General features: G+C 35.2%; 1 protein-coding gene across 1 annotated transcript in view; it reads left to right on the forward strand.

Annotated features, from left to right (window-relative positions):
- TBC1D22A (TBC1 domain family member 22A) overlaps positions 1–18,388 on the forward strand; it is a 153,514-nt gene that overhangs the window by 99,633 nt on the left and 35,493 nt on the right. The gene's annotated exons all lie outside the window — the stretch shown is intronic.

Consider the following 18,388-nt stretch of genomic DNA (forward strand, 5'->3'; position numbering starts at 1 on the left):
GCATTGGGGTGGGATTGTAACAGGTTGTCCTTTTCGTGAGAGTAAACTCTTATTCAGAAGAGATGGTTTATTTTAGGTGTTAGGATTGCTCACAGAAGCAAGGGCTTCTGTTCCTCTGTATCTGTTTCACTGGTTACTTTTCCTGGTCTCAAGCAAACATTAGATTTGATCTTCAGATTCCAATAATCTAGTTTTCATTATTTATGTCTTACACAGTTCCTCATTCTCACAAGGTAGATCCTGTGAAGAATAAAATGCTTTCAAAGCATTAATGCCAATCCTAAATAGATTTATATAGCAGATATATTTGGAAATATGTATTGTTTCAATTTCTAACTTGACAGCATTCTTCAAACTTCCTTGTTCTGACACTGACTTTCATAGCATTCAAACTAATAGCCTAAGATTATTCCTTTGGCAAACAGTGGGAGAAGAGAATGCAGAGAGTAGGAGAAATTTGTTCTCTTGTTTTTAAATAAAATAATGTCATGGTTCAGCCTGGCTTCTGTGACAAAGGGGCAAAGGGACCCATCCATGGATCCACTCCCTGGGCTGGGGGGAAGGGAAAGGTAGGATGATAGATCTAGACAAGAAAAACAGCAGCACAAGCTAAAGGAAAAATACTTAGTTTACTAAATATAGTAGTGAAATGTGGGATAATACAATACGATATTTTTGAAGCTAATAAATAAAATAAAATATGAAAGAGTTTCCAAAATCGAAATCCTTACTCTAATGCTATAGACAAAATGGTCAGAGAGCAAAAAGGGCCACCCTGTGGCTCCGAGTCCATTTTATCTTTCCCTCTAAATGAGAAATGGAAAAGTGAAGTCTTCTGGGATATTGAATTTGTTTCTCTTCTACTCTGTTACTTTGTGAATAATTAAATATACATTATTAGGTTCCTTATCATATTGCCAAATGTAGGTCATTAACTAAAAATTATGGAGTGGTAGAATTATGCTACAGGTGCTTTTATTGTAGTAAAATTCAGTAATTTAGTCTTCATAAAGGTAACTTATAAATTTCTCATTTTTATATTAAAATGTAATGAGAATCTGTTTGGTTCTTTTAACAGTTACCTGAGTTTATATTTGTATTGATTTAAGCTGTTCCCTCCCTGTATTTTCTCATCTTAGCCTTTTCCAGAATCACCAAATTGTTCTAATTTTTTTGTCCTTGTTTTATTTCCAAAAACTCTACTGGTATGAGTAGAAAAGTAGACCTTCTGGAGTTGAATCTTCATTAAATATTTTACTTGATTGTGCCATATTATATTTTTCACTTTTATCCTTTTTGTGCTTCGCTGGTTATAGGAATGTAAATAAATGCTAATAAATACTGCTGTAGTCAGAAAGCTCTTTGTATTTAGTTACTGTTTTGGAAGTATGATGTTGTTGAATACATCTGGTATTGTGCGTCCTGAAGAATTCTTAACATGGTTAACTACAACTTTAGTCTCACACTGAGTGCTGAAATTGATGCTCAGAAGTTCATTAACGTTGTATAAAAACAGCAAGTCAAACAGTGCTGAAAGGACTTCAGTTCAGCAAGCAATCCTGGAGTGTGCTTTTGGCAGAACCTTGTTGTTTGGGGTAATGTTATTTACTGAAACACTGTGAGCTGTGGGTGTTGTATTGTCTCAGACACTGAGAGGTCTCCGAGCCTCAGTGGAAGCAGTCACTTCTGTTGTGGTCCATTTTCACCTGTGATGTGGTTCACATTAAATGCCTTCATGTTCTAATAATTGTTTGTTAGTCTACAATTCATATGTTAGTTAATGTTCTAGTTAGTCACTAAAAAAAAAATAAATTAAAAAATATCCCTTTTGTAACTTCTTTTGATGTCTTCCTTGTGTGAGAGTTCTCTACAGAAATTACTTAGAAAGGATATCAACAGAATTCCATGTACTACCGTGTAGCACCATGGAAGATACAATAATTTTAGCTATGTATTTAGACTGGGGAAGGCCTTCAAGAGCCTCTGCGCCTGAGTTTTGATCTTTTCACAAGAATGATTGCAAAATACAAAAGAAAAAGACATTTAAAGCTTTCCTACTGGAAAATTTGCTGTTTATGTCACTGGATCACTGCTTCTCCTGAAGGCAGTGTCATCAGCTGAGTGAGTCCACAATGCTGAGATGTCAGTTCATGTTCTATAAACAGTGTTCAGAAGCTCACTTCACTTGCCACATTAATCCTTTATCCCTAGGAAGGGACACAAAGATTGCTTCTTTAGACAGAAGTTTGATGCTGGCGGATATTTTACAGCAGAGAGATTTCACTTTTCTTGTTTGTTTTAAAAATACTGCAGAATGTAGTGCTTATTGATATCATCTGCTTCTGGTTAAATAATAAAAGCTGTTCAGCAGTATACAACACCATCTTTTCTCTTGCTTCTTAATGGAAAAGCATAGAAATTTAAATATACTCACATGCAAGGAAGATGTTTTTTACTAAAAATTTTAATTGATGGGAAAAAGTTGGATTATCTTAGTGAATATAAGGAAGCAAATAAACAGTTCATAGAATGAGTGGACTTGCAAGCTAGTATGAATTTAAAAGAGCATTGTAGAATGGTTTGGGTTGGAAGGGACCTTTAAGATCATGTAGTTCCAACCTCCTGCTATAGGCAGGGACACTTCCCTCTGGGCCAGGTTGCTCAAAGCCCCGTCCAGTCTGGCCTTGAACATCTCCGGAATGTCCAAAAAGAGAATGTTCTTAGGATTGGTTCAGATGTTGGTTTCTGAACTTCGTGATGTCTTTGTGGCATCCGGCCGCTCTTATACCTGATAGAGTTACGCAAGATTGTGGTAATTTCTCGGTATCATTATGAAAGTAAATGATCGAATTTTAAAAGAAAGGAGTCATAGAAATAACTCTTTTAGAGGAAACATACTGTTTTATAGCTGGTTAGAAAATGTTTTTTGTCCTAACTAGCCATTGAAATGTAAATTTTCCTGAAATGTATTATGGTGTATTTATTACTGAAAATCACCAACATACTTGAGCTAGAAAGATGCACTTCTGTTCTTCCTGTTAAAGCACAGATTACTGTCATGGTTTATTGCTGATGATGTATTTTAAATTAAAAAATTAAAAGCAACCAAACCTTTGTCTTAGACATCACTAAAAAGCACATTTAACTAAACATTAAATTATGAATGACAATTCAGTTTCTTGCCTGCACTGTCTGATAGCTTTGTAGATGCAGTAGTCTAGATTCTGGATGCATAAAAGCAGAGATTTCACACCAGGCTAAACCCTGTGTTTCTGTGAAAGCAATATGCACAGCACTAACAGTACAGAGGAGACAGACTGAGCTACTAACAGATTCTGCTTAGAACACTGACATTCATTTTTTTGACTGTGTCTTGTTTTCTTCCCTGTATTGTAATGATCAAGAACAATTCTGTGCTTAGATTCTTGCATTAATAACATTAAAAGAATTTAACGAGAAATGTACGTTAATAGATGAGAACTGGATACTAATAGATGAGACATACTGTATTAAAATTCTGAATCTTCCTCACTAGTAGAATAATTATTCCGCCCATTCCTTTCTTCTGACGAATGGAACGCAACTGCTGTCGGTTACCTCTGTTATTAATTGTATTGTTTATATCAACTTTAAATACTTTACTAACCTGTTACATGCTCTATTTAGTGTATTATTCTGTAGGTGTGTTTTTTAGCATTTGCACGAGTATTTATTTATTTTTGTCGTGCTTGCATTCCTCTGCAAGAGTGAGAGTGTGCGAAAGAATGCATTAGTCAGTGTCAGATGAAGCTCATTGCTATGCTAACTGCACGACTGTACTCCTTTAGGAGGGCATTCAATCCTTGGCATTCCTTCCCTCACACTGATGTGATAACAGAATAAAGGAGCTTTACAGCTGATTGAAGTCAAGTAGTAGGGCCATTGTGAAAGCTCACAAGTAGATTACTGATGAATACTATTACTGCTGGAGGCTGGACTAGCAATTGTGTATGTCCAGGCTTTCTAATAGAGAATGAATAACAAAAGTATGTGCTAATAATTATGAATTAGCTATGCCCTGTTCTTTTAGAGGGTAGGTAGGTGTGTGTGTCTGGCTCCAGGGTGCTAAGAACTGTATGATAAATGTTTATCAAGCTCTGTGAATGATTTGATTTATACTGAGTGGTAGTAGGAATTGTGTTTGTAGTATTTACTTAGTTTTGGATACCAGAATAAATAAAAATTGGGCATAATGTTCTGTCTCAGTCTGAAGTCAAGAGATGTTTTAATACTTCAGGAAATAATGGAAATCACATTTCCCCCATTTTTAAACTGCAGTGTCTTCCTTTTCTTAGACAGGAGACAGATTGAAGACTTTGAATTTATTCCAGTATATCAAACACTCTTTGCTTATAAAATGAGCAGATGGCTGAGATAAAATCACAGACTCTTCCATGGTTTAGTTTGGCTGAACTTTTTTGAAAGTAAAATAATTCAGTTTTCTGATCGCCTTTTCTTGCAAAGAGAGTATAAATGTCAAGTACCCAGCCTTACTGTCATTTTTTTCTACTGTCCTTCTAAGTGGTGATAGAAATAGAAGATACAAGAACTTTGTTCGGATTCTGTTGTGATCAAGAGGGTAGGTCTTACCTGCCTGTATTACCCTAAAAAGGTTACTCAGAAAGGGGTGGTGAGTTTACAGTCTTCTTTCATTTGAAAGCACTGAAAAAAGTCTCTTAAAATTATCTGCAGTCTGGGTTTTATTAGATGGAAGATATTAAATGGCATTTTATGACAAATTAAGAGAGAAGTAAAAGGAATTTGTGGGCAACTTTACCTCTGTTCAATGTGTATTTCTGGAATAGGTCTCATTTCAGGTTTGACTTTGCGTTGATGAATAGTACAGTGCGGCTGGAGTGCAGCTATGGAAAGAAACTCTTCAAGGCAAGCCGTGATCATTTTGCATGTGTGTTGCACCTTAAAGAAAATACTAATGTACAAGAATGATTGCGAGATGTATTTCAAAATAATGTTTGTGATCCAGCCTGAGACCATGCAGTAACTGTGTCATTAATGTCTTTCTGAGTACTAGCTGGCTCATCAGATTCTTCTTTTGCCTCCACAAGATTTATTTCATCAAACTCTTTGCTTCCTGAGCATCTCATTGGTCTTTCTGGCTCTGGCTGGCACAGTCCCAAAGTTCTTTCTCATAATTTTTTGTCTACTCTTCTCTATCATCACTGGAACCTTTCCTTCCTGGGTGTCATCAATTGGTCTTAAGGGAAGCTCTAAAGAGTTTTCCGTTCTTTGGAGGGATCCCCTTGACCTCCTGGTGTCTATTTGTTAAAGAAATATAACTCACACAAACTGAAAGTGTATCTTACCAAACCTCCAAGCTTTCATACTCTTAAATTGGATCATCTTAAATATCCGTGTGATTACTGTACACTACATTCTATAACTTCAGTATGTCTTCTGTTGTTGTTGATAAATGACAATAATTAGACTCTGTATGCTGTGATTTCTTTTGTCCTTTATCTGTCTTTGAGAACAGTGACAGTAATTTTGGAGATTGTCTTGATACCTTGGAAAGGAAAAGGTATTATGAAAAGTAATAAATGAAAATGATGCCTCCAACCTACATTTGCTCTGAATTTGTTTGTAATGGAACTTTTATGAAACACAATAAATAGCATCAAAAATGCAAGTTTCATGTAGTGAAATTGTAATACCTAGAATAAGCTAAATAGATATAAAAAGCTATGAAGCAGGGTTTTCTGCATTCTGGGAAGAAAGACGTAGTTAATTTCAGAGTGGAAACATATAATAGTAGATAGGGAGTGCTTGTGATTTCCTCCTTCTGTGTTTAAATACTGTCAGTGCAGTTGTTTTTTCTCTTTAGTAAAATTTTATGGATAAAAATGGCCAGATGACCGTAACAGTCTGCCGTTATCTTTTCTTTGCATAAATGGGGAACAGATTACTTGAAAGTCATTTATAAAATAATAAATAGGGTCAGCCCAATATAAACTACATCTTCCAAATATCCTTTAATAAATGTAGGTGAAAAAAATATTGTGTATGTTATTACTGAATATCTTGTAACAAAATTAATGGTAGCATTTTCTAGTTTTAATAGTCTTCCTATTTGTTAATAAAGTTTTTTTATTCCAATTAGTTCTTTTCTCTGTATTTACGTATCAAACCTGCAGAAAAGCAGCGTGTTAGATGGAAAATAAATCAGTCTGTCCTTTCTGAAAGGTATAAACAATGTTCCTTAATGACACTTTTTTAAAGTGTAGATTGCAGATAGAGAAAAGTTGTCTCTCGAGTATGTTTTAGCTTCAGTTTAATATTTCAGGACAAATTATCTTTAAGTAGTTGATTATAGCTGTTTTGTTTTTAAAAAATTCAGCATCTGCTTTATTAAAAACCCAAACATTTTCATAATTAAATACTTTTTGAAATTTCTATAAAAATGCAGTTTGAAATACATTCTTGTTGCCACTTCTTTAAATTAAATATTTAAGCATAGACTAAGTGCCTGTATGATTGCAGTATATATATATTTTGAAATACCATTTTTCTTCATTTCTCTTTTACTATTTTATGTATTTTTAATTGTTACTTAATTATTTTTGTCACCCTATGGCCCTGTAGCGTTTTATGGAAACTGAAATCTGGTGCTTGAATGACTGTAGGCTCTCAGTGAGCAGTGAGTGGTAACCTCTAAACTTCACGCTTATTTCCATAATTGCAGCACCTGTCATTTTTCATAAATGAGTATTAATTTGGTTTATAGTTTAAGATTCCAGGGTTATAGTGGGTTTTTACAGCCTTCTAGGACTAGCCATGCTTTACTGAGATAATAGGAAAAAAAAATAGTTGTGGAAATGTTCTTGATAGAATACTGCCTCAAAATTATGTGACCAAATACAGATTCTTGAAAGGTGTCCACAATCCATCTTCAGCAGCATGAAGCTTGGTTTGAAAACTGTGGAACTTTCAGAATCATTTAGTTATTTAACATCACTATTTCTATCCCAGAACCTGTCCTTGCATCTGGACAGGCAGTTTCTGCGTGGCTCTGGGAGTCTCTTCACTGTGTAAATCTTAACTAGAACTGCAGATGCGCTGATTTCTTTCTTTCACAGCTCCTTTTTTGGAATGATTGGTTAGAGCACATTTTTGACAATAGCACTGTATCCACTTTGGAGTGAGCTACAAACTCTATTAGTAAATGGTGAGTTTTGTCTTTCCACAGGGCCGTTCCATGATAGCAGAAATTTTATAGTGGTAAGTTTTCAACACTGGCCTGGGTAATAACTTTTATGAAAACAGAATTCTGAAATGATCATAGTGACTTGTTGGAAGTCAAGGAACAGCAAACTATACAAAGTAATTGGGGAAGACTGGGCTCTAAGCAACCTGGTCAAGTAGAAAGTTTCTCTGCCTATAGTAGGAGGACTGGAAGTAAAGAATCCCTTCCAACCCAAACCATTCTGTGAACTGTATAAAAAACATTTTAGCTAGGAACTGAATGAAGCTGTATTTGCAGCTTAAATGATGTGTGAGTTATTAAAGCACTTGTACTGGCTTAAACTGATGTTTGAACATACAGCTTGATGCCATGCTTTCCAACAGAAATACATTCTAGTCTAAAAGTTCAGAGTAGTTTGGGGTTTTTTTTGCGACATAATAAACTGAAGTTCAGACTAGTTTTCACTGGTATAAACAAAATAATATAGGGAAAATCAGTTTAACTTGAAAAATATTGGGAAGCTGAAGAACAGGCACAGTTGAATTATATTTTGATATACATCTATTATTTTTTTTGTTCGTAGATCAGGTAGACAATATTCTGTTTCTCTTGTAATTTTCTAGAGGCTGGATTGTTATTTTGCTGAATATTTGTTTCTGTCATTTTGTTGATAACATTCATCCTGAAGCCAGGCAACGTGACTTTTTTTTCCCATGGTTGTCTCCTTACTGCTTGTTATAATTTATAAAAGAGATTCTAAGGAAATTAAATGGAAGTGCATTTTTTTGTTCTTTTACTGTATTTTTAAGCTGCTATTCTTTATAACTTCTGTAGACACTTTCATGACGGCACTAATAAAATCAGTTGTAAAATGTTTCTGAAAGTTCTGAGACGAGTTTAGGAATCCAATGCAGTATATACAGCTTGGGTTGTTTCAATAGGACTGGGATTTTAGGTTAGTTCAGATTTCTGCTAAAGGTCCCATGCTCACAGAAAGGTTGTGACTAGGAGCTGAGTGAAGCTGTAATTGCAGCTTGAATGATGTCTGAGCTATTAAAACACATAATGACTTAAATGTCCTGCTTTCCAACAGAAGTACATTCTAGGCAAGTTTAAGTCCACCTCACTTGGTTAGCCAGCCTGCTGCTGAAGATTGCCCAGCCTCTTCTAGGCAGGTAGATGCCATCCCTTTCTAACAGTTTGTAATCTTCATGGAAAGTCCCATAGCAATAAAACCCCAAACCCTCGCACTGGCACCAGCCATGTAGTCAGGAGTTGATATGTGTTGTATGTCTGTTTTTGGCTTTCCTCTTTACTTCCACTGGCAAAACTGAGGAGAAGACAACTTGGACACCAGTGTTCTTCACTTGCACACTGGGGCTTTATAATGTTCTTTGAATCTGACAGTGTTCCAGTTTCCAATCTCAGTCATGTGCACATGAAGGAGCAGTAGTGGACTGAAATTCGCTTGGCAGCGTTCTGGATCTTGGCTCCTGAGAGGCAGCAAACCTCTAGAGACTCCCTGTCAGACTGGCATCAATGATTAGTGTATGATACAGCTGAAATGGAGAGAAGTATGTGTGTTGCTGTCCACTAATTGGACAAGGCTATTCTGGTTCCAGTCAGAACTTTTGGTTTTCAGAGATGAGAGTTATAGCATCAGTGTTATCCTCGAGGGAACCTTAATAAAACAAATTGCAAAGCTCTGCAGGCATGCTGCCATTCTCACACAAGTCTTTTGTTTCACGTTACTGTCTTTAACCAGCGGTACAAATATGAAAACTGATCGTTAGTACAGACTTCAACTTGACTGTTCTGCTGTTCAGAGTGTTTTCATTTTCAGTGTTTTGACAAGATTTGAATCTAAGAGCTTCCCTTGATTCAACGTCCTGAGAAAAATTTAAGTATTAAGGAAGCTATGGCATCCATTGAGCCATCTTAGCATCTTAAGAACAATAATATTAAGAGAAAATATTTTTGTTGGAGCTAATAACTAATTATAACTAACTTGTGCTCAAGTCAGTTATGGTTCCACATTCTGATCAGAATTCAGCACTGTCATCACTGTTATTCTCTTTCTGTAAAAATCAGTTGATGGATGGAAATAGAAATGGTCTGAAGAGGGTTTTTTTATTGTGTCAGTTTGATGAGCCTTTTGTATTAAGAGTTTTGATAAGAAGCAGCTTATCTTTTTCATTCAGATAAGACCAAGCTCCTGGCGATAGCTATTAAGTGTCTAATGAATTTAATTAAAATACATGCATTATTAACATTTCCATTCATGATATTGAGCAGATGCTTGGAATGAGTAATGGTGTTGGCTTCTCAGTTGCTTTTGACGTCCACTCTTTTTTAAAGCTGCAGTTTTGCACAATCACTACTATAGAGCTTTTGTGCTGGAAGTAGCTGAAAAGCAGCTGACTGATGTTTTCAGGTGTTATACTTCTGTCTAATCTGTGACAGTTAAGATACTGTTGCATTCAGCAGCTGCCTAACTTCAGGTTCTGTGGCATTATCAGTAGGATAGTTTTAGTAGCAGCTAAATGAAACATGGAGCTCAAAGGCCAAAGAATATTGTTCAGCAGTCATGTGGTCACAAAAAGCTGCAATTAGATCATTGTCATGAGATGGGATTGAACATTCAGGAAAATTGGCATCCGTTCAGGTAGAGACTGATTCAAACAGCATTGCTCTGCAAGAAAGCAATATTTTCATGAGTAAGTGGTCACATTTTTGCAGGCCAGCAAATAGAGGAAAATATTGATTTCAACTATTTGCTAGTTTCTAGAGAAATACTGGTGATTGGAAATAAAATATTTTGTTGCTAGATTTGTAACATGGTTTAATGGTAAGAGAAGGTTATTAAAAACAAAAGTGTGGTATCTTTACCATCTTCATAATGATTGAGTTGAAAACCTTTGTTGTATTCCTGACTGTATGTCATGGCTAAGCTCTATCAGAATAGAAAACTATTCTTTGTAGACAGCACAAGAGGTGCTGTTTTCTATTTGGAATCTAATTAGAAATCTTTCCAAAACATTGACACGTTACTTTGATGTAATGTTACCTGGATTTTACAACTGGGTATTTGAGGATTGCAGGGTTTCTGTTCATTCACAACAGGGTGCCCATGACCGTGTCCACGTGGCTTCTGAAGATCTCCAAGGAGGAGGCTTTTCATCCTCTCTGTGCAGCCTTCTCAAATGAGCTGTAATCATTCATTTTAGTGTTTGTTGCAGTCATTATACCAAGTTCTGTCTAGAAGTTGAACATTAAAGCTTCCATACCTGGAACTGATGTGAGGCCTAACGACAAGAGGATATATTTGAAATTCATTTTGATAGTGTGCCAGTAAGAATATTTTATTTTCTGAGAAGTTGAAATAAGCAACTGTTAGTTTTTAATACTATTATTTAGATGTTGTTTGTTTCAGTTTAGTCTTTTGGCCTAAATGGGGTAACATCTATTACCCCATTTGTATGGTTACTCAGAATTTTTTTTCAGTTATGATGTAATGATCTTACACTTCTTACTTTGCTTTGAAGAATTGAATAAATTTTATTAAAGTTTATAATATGATAACGATATAGCCAATTAATCAAGCAATTATTCAATTATGCAGCTTTCAGTATCTTTGAAATTCTGGGGCTAAAAGCTCTAGTGGTTGTCTTGATCATGGATTACATATTTGAGCAAAATGTGATAACCAGTGAATATCTGCAGAAAAGGATACCATTGTGCTCTTCTTAATGAGCTAACAATTTAATACAAAAAAATCAGCAGCCCTATTGTTTAGAATAAAAGGCTACATGTAAATGAAACCAATGCTGAAACTGTATTTAAGCAATGCTGACAGTTTCTCTATTGTATCCATTAATTAATTTCCCAGCATCAAGGTTCTCTGGGAATGAATGGCAAAAATAATCAGAATTGTACATGAGGTAAATAGTTTAGAAATTGAAAAGGTGACATCAGGAATTAGTTTAGTAAATATTAGTCACACTGTTCATTTGTGCTCACCTTTTAAAAGCAGGCTATGGAGGTGGTATGATCTGGTGCTGCTTAACGTGATCTTCAGAAGTTCTTGTCACAGGTGAAAAAGTTGTTGTAAATGGTGCCTGTATCTCTGTGCTTTCAAATCTGTAGTCTGTCTAAAGCAGAAAGTATGAAAATATTTTGCTTTAAAACAAAGTTTTTCAGCGTTAAATCAGTTGCATCATGTTTTTACTAATGACCTGAATTTAGTGTGTGCTTTGTTAAGGTAAAGCATATCTTTAAGGAGAATTCTGTGAATAAATCAGTGCAATGCAGCTTTTGTTTTTTTCCACCACGTTTTCCAACTAATTGGCATCAAATCACAACTTGAGAAAAAAATTAAATATTTCAAATTAAATTAACAATTACAGATGTAATGAATGTAGTCTTAATTAATAGAAAACTTCAAAACAAATTTCTTTCCAGCTGGACTATTATGCCTGAATAATTGAAGCCCAACCTTAAGCCTAGCTTAAAATAAAAGAAGACTTGAGGTTCTGATATCCCAAACATGCATGTTATTGAAAACATTTTGTCTGGGAATTTTGATTCAAATCTGTCTTATAACCCACTAAAAAAATACAAAAAAAACTTGTTTTAGAAAAGATTTTCTTAAATTCATTGTGCTGGGGGGCTGCTAGTCTGTTTTCCTTTTATCCTTGTCCTACTGTACCTCAGCCATGTAGCGGCTCAGTCCCTACTTCCATAACTTCTCTCATCCAAAAAAGATTTTAAGTTAAAGTATGGGGCATCTGGGTAAACTAAGGATGCAAACTGAATTTCCTTGAAATAGCCAGAGGGTTTTTCAGGCATGTGTACATTTTTGAAAAGACTGCAGCTACTGCCATGTCCTCGCATCCTCTTCTTGTTTATATGATCTGACTACTCAGGACTTTTGCAGTGGAAAATACCGAGGACCAAGATTGGATAGAGAAGTGTATTCTTCAGCTTCAGTCTCATGCAAGGAACAAAATACACTGTATGCTTACGTTTCTTTCTGCTAGAGGAAAAGAAAGGTGTATTGATGCTCACTGTTACTTGCTGAGGGCCTCTCTTCTTCAAGAGATTATGCTGTGCTGTGACTTGGTAAAATACTTAGATACCATATTAATGGCTCTAACCAAAGTACTTTGTTCTTTAGTACATTAAGTCTAGTAAATGAAAGAAAATATACCTGTCAACCACTTTCTAAAACCTAAACTGGGTGAATTATCTGCTTTTGTTGATGAGGCTTGTAATGTTACGTGGTTGTCATTTGTTAATGAACTGGCACCTTCCTAGAATAGATCTATTAGTTATTGCTGCTGAAGTTTTTGATCTTAAGTAGTTGCACAGAAGAAAAACTTGAAGAAAACAATTTGCTTTATCTTAGCAGAGGAAACAAAATTATGTATATTAGCTAGGATTTTTACGTATCATCCCTCAGCATTATATTGTTAGTTGCTACTTAAAATTATAAGGACTGATTATCCTGGTAGAATTTCCTGCTCATGTTGCTGTGTCTCTGTTCTTGCCATGTTCTGTCTACCCACAGCTACTATGGTTGCCTTCTGCTTTGTAGAAATTCAAAGCAGCAGATATAATAATGTTTCTTCCAGTAAGTACAAAGCACAACTAACGGTCATTCTTCACTGCATCTGACAAAGGGCTCACTGACATGACAAATTACATAAAAGAAATCAACATGCTTTCTGGTAGTTTAATTGTGTATATTTCTTATGTCTATGTGTAGGAAGGTTCTTTTCAAAGTAGCGTTGGAAATACGTTTCAGATTATAATTGTTCTCCTTGTGTGGAGTTCAGCGTTATCTTTGTAACAAAGGCATTCTTCAAGGAAAATGCCTTGTTTGCCCATCTTTTATTGAATACCCATGCAAAGAAAAGTAACTGTAAAAGAAAGACACGTTTTGGTACTGGTTGTGGAGGTTCCTCATTGACTGAGAATCCGCTTGACATCCTGCCATTCATCATGAAATCTTTAAATCAATCACATTGAGCCACATGAGAAAAACTGTTTGGTGTATTTTTCCTCCCACACTTTATTTTTTGGAAAAGCTAGGACAAGAAGTCAAATACACACCTGAGGTCGGTTATTTTTAATTCTGTTTGAACTGAATATGTTAGCCAGTGGAGAGAATTAACTTTGTTCTCAAAATACAAGCTATCATAGAAAGCTATATGAAAGATGCTTCTTAAAATAATAGTTCAATCAAATCAAGGAAATAGTGTTCAATAGCATCATTTTCATTTTATGTTGCTTTTCTTACCATGAATTTTGCACATAGTATACAGCATTCTTTTGAGGCAAAATATTGATCCAAAAATAGTTCAGTGGTGATCCGTATTCCTTGTGGCTGAGATTTAACAGCGGAAATTTGTAGCATAAATTTTCTTCTGGGAGCTGTTGCCAAGTTGTTGTTAACCAGATTGGAGAGGCCAGCTACTAATTTTTATGAAAACTGGCCTATCATTCAGTTTTCAGCATAAATCTGCCAAAGGCAATATCACATTGTAAGATACATTTTTGAACATTCCTAGCAGATATGGGAAATGGGAGCACAGTTCTTGCAGAGGACTTTTTAAAAGCAGTCATTCTATAAGGGCCTTAGTAGAAAGAGTAAAGGTTAAGGTAATAACTTTTGCACCATATTTTTGCTGTACAGGCTACTTCTGATTTGCTGTTAGGACCTGAAAATGCTGGTTTCCATTACATTTTAAAGTGTTATTTAGATCAGATTGGTTTTAATGAAAATATAAAATAACTGCATAAATTTTCAGATAAATTGACGGCTGTTTGAATTAGAAGCAGCTGTTTTTAGGTCCTACCATTAAGTAAAGTTGTGTTTTGTTTTGCATTTAAAACTTAAATGATTCAACTTTTTGCTACATTTATTGTTGGATTAGATTTGTTGGGTTAGATTCAGTTTAGACAAGCACTGTTGGTCGCTTGTTGCTTTTGGGACAATCTCGTTGGGGGTAGTCAGAGTGAAACAAAGGCAGTAATAGAAGACACTCCATAATGTGCTAACTAAATGCTAATAGATCTTTTTAATAGTTATTTTTATAACTCTCCTGTGCAATAAAAGGGATTGCCCCTGTATGGATACTATCTGAAAGCTGGGAAACAGATGGTATGAGTCAACAGGCAGGTTTCAAATTTAAGGAAAATTGCACGTAATCTACGGTTTTTGATGAGGCTTTAGCAGTTTCTATTTAAGCGATGGAGAAAGGGATGGAGGAATGAAACCACAGAGTTTGCTGACAGCACTGAGTTAATCAGAGTAATAAGAGTTGACAGCAAGGAGTTGCGGGACTTCGTGTTCTTAAAGCCAGGCAGTAAATAGTAGGTGAAATTCCATGTGGACAAATATAAAGTGATATTGTGCGTGTGTCTGGAAAAATCCTTTATCTGTACAACTGAAGGCTCCCAGATAGTTTTCTACACTCCAACACAAGAGGAAAATAACAGCTTGGAAGCAGATAAGAAAGAATAAAAATAAAAGCTAGAAATTATCAGGAAAGGAGAACATTATTCAGCTGCATGTTTATTTTCTGTCTGCTTCTTACTTGCTGTGTACAGTTTGGTCCCTATTTCAGAAACAGAAAATTGCAGGGAAGGGTGCTTAAGAGTCCTGACTAAAGGTAGTAAAACCTGTACATGAGAATTGTGGGATGGAAGAAAAAAACACTCTAATGTGCAGAAAAGGCAGGGAAGATGCTGGAGTTACAAAGGGAGAGATTAATGAAATGAAGATAGCGAATAGGAAGGAGTTGTTCATATTCTAATTGTGATAAGTGAACAGCTTTGAATAGAATTAGCAGGTGTCTGTTTAAATACAGACACACTGTATAGCACATATTTGGAATTCTTTGCTGCAAAACAAAGCTCAAAGTTGCAAAAATCTTTGGACAAATAAGTTATGATAAATGTAGATGGATCTCTTAACAGTGTTCTAGTGCTGTATTGCTTCTTGGACTGGAGTTCTGAGTCTCAGGTTTGGGTTAGATTGATTCTGTACCTAGGAAGCTGGAGCTGCCAAGTGATGGATCCCACCTTCTATGATAATCCAACTTTTTCTGTTTTTCTCACTTAAATTTAAGGGACATACTGGGTATTTGGGGTAAAATGACTTTAGCCTCTTACATCTGAACTGTCTGCTCTTCCTTAAGTAGTAAGAACTATGGGTTACATAGTTATTTTATTCATTTGTAATCATAAAATGCTTTGAAGTTCTTAATTCTGAACCATTATGTGAGTGTTAAGTGTGGTATTTTATTACCTAACACAGACACAGTTTGTAGCTTTAATCATTCCAAGTACTTCAAAAATAATCATGTATTATGTTTACTGTCAGCAAATGCACCTACCCTCCCTAAACACTGAACATCCAGCGTATGGGAGGCAGGTTAGACTAATCATTGACTAGACAATAATCAGTCCTGTCATGCAGCAAAATTTGCATTGTGACAGTGATTGTCTAAATGAGGAAGTTAGGGGAGTGCAGTATAAAGAATGCCTTTCATTTCAGCTGCAGAGGAGATCCAGCATTTGCAGAGCAATGAGATATTTGTGATGTTAACAACCAAAATGATTTTTATTGATAATGACAGATGGTGCTTAGATAATGTGCCCTGAATCGTCTGCAATATGTTCAAAATAAGTCTTCTGGAAGGTTGTACATCTGTCTTGAGATCTTTTACTAAAATATTTAAATCAAGGTCATTGTTTACATTTGATTTTAAATAGCTTTTAGCTTGTACTCTGTATTTCTGTACATTTAGAGATCAAACTGTTCATAACTTCAAAAGCTACAAATAGAGAAGTATAATAGGTAGCAGGTGTTACAAAAGGCAATTATGCATTAGCTGTTTTACTCAATTTCCAAAACTGTCTAAAACTATCCATTGGAAATACTTTGTAGCCTAGGCTTATCTCTGAAGCATGATGAGTTTTTAAACCTATAGGGACGTATGCATTTTTTCTCTAATAAATTGCATGTTTAAACCTATTTGCTTTCATTTAAAAGAGCTGAAGAAAATTGTATTGGGGGAAAAAAGGCTGAAGAGAAAAATTTCGTCTAAAATATTTTTCTGCAGATATTTTTCTGCAGTTTTTCAAAAACATTATTACACTTTTGAGCATATTTGTTGTTAATTTTTAAGCCACTTATCTTGACTTTGTGGCTATGGAAGAATTCTTGTTTTGTGATAACAGACTAAATTCTTGGGGCTAAAATCAGAATCTTAGGTTATTATGAGAAAAAAAAATAATGCTATGATGATTTAATTTGACCTCTAGCAATTGTTATGTGAGTTAATGTAACAGCAAAATTAACAATTTTCATAACAGCTCCTGTAAACTAACTTTCAAAGTAGCATTTTAATTTCCTTGTAGGTTTCTTTAATCCTCTTTCCTTCTTCCCTACACATTTCTAGAACTCATATAAGAAGAGTGTGGAGAAGAATGCTGAAGTGATGTATATGCTAATACCGGTGCAAATTCCTTTCTTTTCCCTCTTTCTTGCTCATATCATGTCATCATCAAAGAAATGCGAATCTTTATTTCCTTCTGCTATGATAGCAAATAACCTAAAACATAAACCATACTCGTTAATAATTATTAACTTAAATGAAATTTTCCTGTCTGCAGACTGCTCAGTCTCCTGCTTCATCTTCAAGAATAGTCTTCCTCTTTTCTATATTTCCACTGTTTCTGTACTTCCCTGTATCTTTTCAGGAGTCTCAATCCACCTCTATTGGCCTCCATTCATTAGCTGTCATTTTCCTCCTTCCCCTTTGGTTGCAAATGATAAGGCTGGTGCCATTTTCTTGAGATGATAGTTCTTTGAAGGAGATCTGAAAGCAGGACATCCTTCACCAAGCAGTGCCACCTTTTTCTCTCTTCTTTGTTACTGCTCTCGTTCCTAATGTGCCTGAATGTCTTTACCAATGATAGAATACCCTTAGAGCAGAAAGTGCTGTTCATGCGTGGATGTGATGATGTTTTCTTGCACAGGCTGTTGACTTGGTCTTAAGAGCTCTCTCTTTTCACTGGACTCCAGTACCCTGCTTGCTTTCCAAATTAGGGAAAGTTTGTTACTTCTGAGACAATTCTGGGTATTCCAGAGAAACCCAGGAGCTTCTCATGTGTGGATAAATGCTATTACTTTAAAGGACTTTTTCAAAATTCATGTTACAAGTGGGAAATTGCTTGTAATATAGTGCAGAGAAAATGTAGAACATAGTTATTGTTTCTAGACTTGATTTTAAAAGTTTTAAAATACTTTTTCATCCTTTCAAAGAAAATTCTGTAAAAAATTGTTGTTTATGCTTTGGTTATAAAAGATTGTTGTTAAAGACTGAATTTAAAAAAATATACATCATGTTCTCTGAATTTACAGAATAAAGTAGGAAGAGGGTTGTTTTCTTTGAATTGGCTTTCTGCGTTTTTAGAGTTGTATTTAATAATTTAAATATTGCCACAATAGTATCTGATATGATAAGTGATAGCACCTCTTCTCTTGCAAGTACGTTATTTTGAGATACATTACACTTTTACATATAGTAGACCTCCATCCCAATGGAAATGTTGGCACTAAAGTAAAAGATGTGGATTTTTCAGGAGGATCGTTGTAAGTACATGATTCTGTAAAATGATAGCTTCAATATTGTAAATTGGACATCTCTTTGATAAAGACAAACTCTGGAGAGTTCTAGTCAAAATTACCATATGCTTTGTCTGCTCTGGGATTTTACATTGTGCTAACTTACTGTGTTATTCAAGTATAATTTTCCTAGAATAGGAGAAGTTATCAAAGGATATTATAATCAAAATCTTCCTTTTCTGATTCCAACAATTACTGACTGCAGTTTAAAATTTAAAACTTCCCTGAAAATAATTGGCATTATCTCTTTTCATGACTCTTAACAATTTGGTCAGCATGATCCATAGTTTCAGTAGCTGCTCACATGGTGTTTGTACCAACCCCTGCAGTGCACTAGAGTAATGGCACTTCTGTCAGCCAAAGGTAGACAAGGAGGAGAAGAAGGTGTTTTTCCTTTTCCACTGCTGGCTGCAACAAGGTTACTTTATCACACTGTTAAAAATGCTACG

This window comes from Lagopus muta, chromosome 1 (assembly GCF_023343835.1).
Source record: "Lagopus muta isolate bLagMut1 chromosome 1, bLagMut1 primary, whole genome shotgun sequence".
NCBI lineage: Eukaryota > Metazoa > Chordata > Aves > Galliformes > Phasianidae > Lagopus > Lagopus muta.